This window comes from Scardinius erythrophthalmus (assembly GCF_964197995.2).
Source record: "Scardinius erythrophthalmus genome assembly, chromosome: 2".
In the NCBI taxonomy this organism is placed as follows: Eukaryota; Metazoa; Chordata; class Actinopteri; order Cypriniformes; family Leuciscidae; genus Scardinius; species Scardinius erythrophthalmus.
Genome location: NC_138222.1, coordinates 60,275,413 through 60,278,408, shown reverse-complemented (window position 1 = coordinate 60,278,408; position 2,996 = coordinate 60,275,413).

Below are 2,996 nucleotides of genomic sequence, written 5' to 3'. Positions count from 1 at the left end.
TGCGGTTTATGTTTGTTTACGATTTGAGACTGGGGAACAAATACAATTGTTAAGAAGACAGCCAATAAGCGTGCTCTTCACTGCGTGACGTCAGATAGTTTATGCCTGCTGAAGACAGATGAGAGTTAAGTTTTCTGAGGCTGAGGAAACAGTAGCGATCGTTAATCATAAAGTGGACATTCCCTTTCGTGAGTCATTGAAAATATGTAAGTTCAATTTGCTGTATTTACTAGGCGACTCTATATTTATGTTAGACAAGTAATTTATGACTTATTGGTCTGTTATCGCTTGCTTGTTATCTCGCGCGAGCAGAGTATACAGTAGCAAATCCCGTGTACAAGTTCATTTTCTGTATTGCTGCCTTACTAAGTTTAATTCATCATTCAGTGATATTAAGTGATGTTTGTAGGTTGTAAACTTATAGTATTTGATATTGTATATTAGTGGATTGTTAATTACTTGTCGATCGTCACATTTACCGTGCTGAGTGAAATTAGAATGACCTTTAGCCTACTTTCCTTCCGTGCGCTTCATGCGCCATCTAGTGACACTGCATAGTACTACAGTAATGTTTTTTCAGTACATATACTTCGAGAAAATGATTGTTTCTAGCCAATTGTGGAAAGTTATTGTTATTACTGTCTTCTCATTGTTATCTTTGTTATTCACAGACCACATCTATATAAATGTCCACCATATGAGACTTTGATCAATAAATGCCCTGTGGTCTGACTGTGCTGTCATTTCTGAATAATTGTATTCAATTCTGGGAACTGAATCCTGCCTCAGGTGTCCTGACCGACGCACCAATGCGAACACGCACCCACCTGAACTAGTGCACATATAGAACGAAATCCTTTTCACAACAATGCAGTGGCCAGTTGTGAAGTGACTTATAAAAGACAGCGTGACAGTCTCCTATTGGCTGAAATCTGAAAACATTCCCAGCCAATCAGTGATCTTCCCTCTGAACAGAAGAAATTCCAGATCCATTGTTATCTGAAGATTGGAGTGAAAACTTAATAGAAAGGAATCCCAACTCAATGTTTCTTACAGAGGTGGAAGAAAAAGAAATAATAGAAATTGTAAACAATTTTAAATACAAAACATCTACTGATTGCAATTGTTACGCTCCACGCGTGTTGCTGTGATTGGCCGAGTCGGACGTCAGTCATCATTAAGGCGGCGCTTGAGAGCCAATCGGAGGCCGTCCAGCTGGTTCAAAAGGATGGCGTGTTCATGCTCTCTCTCGATCGCGAACTGAGCTCTTTGTAGTGGAATGAGTTTTCTTTAGTGGACTGAGCTCTTTGTAGTGGAATGAGTTTTCGGTAGTGAATCGAGTTTTTGTCTCTGCCCGCGTCTGAGTTGTGCTAGGTGCTTTGTTCTTTGTACTGTGTTGTCTACCTTTTCATTTGCTCTGATATATCGAGCAACAGCTGATTTAGTGGGAAGAGAACGCATGTCAGTATATCGCGATATACACTGCACACGTAGCAGATGATTGTCTAGACACACTATAAGAAGTGAGCGCCACTTAATGTATTTTCTGTTTTATTAGGTAGTTTAATTAGGGTGGCGGATGCACTGAAGATTTCGGTTTATTTTCTACATTTTGCTTTGGTTAGATTAGGTTTAGATTAAGGATTGTTTTGTTATATATTGTTCTTTCCTTTGGCGCCGCTTTTGTTCTTTTCCCATTTATTGTTTGTTTACATTATTGCATTGTAGTACACATTATTGTTGTTACTGGATCTAGTGGCTTTGTCTTTATGTGTGAATAAAGATCCAGTAATTTTTCTCTAAATTTTGTCATGTTCTTCCACCTCATTTCACATCCAGCAGTACGTTCAGGGCCGTCGCTAGTGGAGTGAAAGGTGGTGACAATTATAGGGGCCCCCACTGCCCAGTGGGCCCCACAAAATCCAGCAGCTGTACTATATAGGCCCCTGTTGTATGAATAATTCTAATATTTCTATTAGTTGTATGCCTGAGATTTAAAGGAAAACCACAAAAACATGCAATTTGGTTAAATAATTTTTCCAAATATTCTCTTACCTCCCTATAAATGGTTTAGTCCGATCTAAAGTATTAATTATTCAGTCAGTGACAAACATCAGATGGACCCAATAAAATTGTAAGTCCCACCCCAGCCATGAACAGAACCAATCAGAGTTGAGGCGGCAGTGTCAGAAGTTAACCATGAACTTGCTGGAAGAGCAGGTCATTGACTGACTGAAGATTTCGGGGAAAAGAAAACATAAATCAGGGAACCAGAAACGCTATGAAAAGAATGAGAGGGAGGCCAGGAGAGTTGATGTATCCCAGTCGATCAAGACGTTCTTAAAGACAGGTTGTATTGTTATTTCGCCGGGAATAAGAAAACTACCGTCTACAGCCTGCCGACGAGGCTATTGTCACTCTTCATTATCGATGCGCACCAAAGTCGACCGAATGAGTACGTGTTCAAAAGCCCTGTCTTTTTACACTATTGTAAAATGTATGACTTTATTTTTTTAAATTTGACCGCATTCTTGTCAATTTATAAATGTTTACTTTTTGATTTATGAATTATAACAGACTGTTTCCCTGATGGGGAAAAAAAACATTATTTTGCTGTTACATTTTTAAAATTGGTTTTATTATTATTTAACAATTTATTTTTATTAGTTGTCATTTTTATATAAATTTAACTTTTAAAATAAAGGTTTTACAACAACATCACCTTCTTCTGTTATATGTGGGCCTCCATGCTCATCTATTGTACAGTATATGATATTGGTGGAGGGTGGTGGGGTTCCACATCAATATTTTTTCAGGGGGCCCCGAATCCTCTAGCTACGGCCCGGAGTACGTTAATATGTAAATGTTACGGTACATTCCCTAGACTCTAAAAGTTCGAAACAGCAATGAAGTTGATATGAAAATTGTGAAAAGGGTAACTTTAATTGAGGGGATCTCTAAACCAATAACATATATCTGTAATGGCGAAAGTTGTT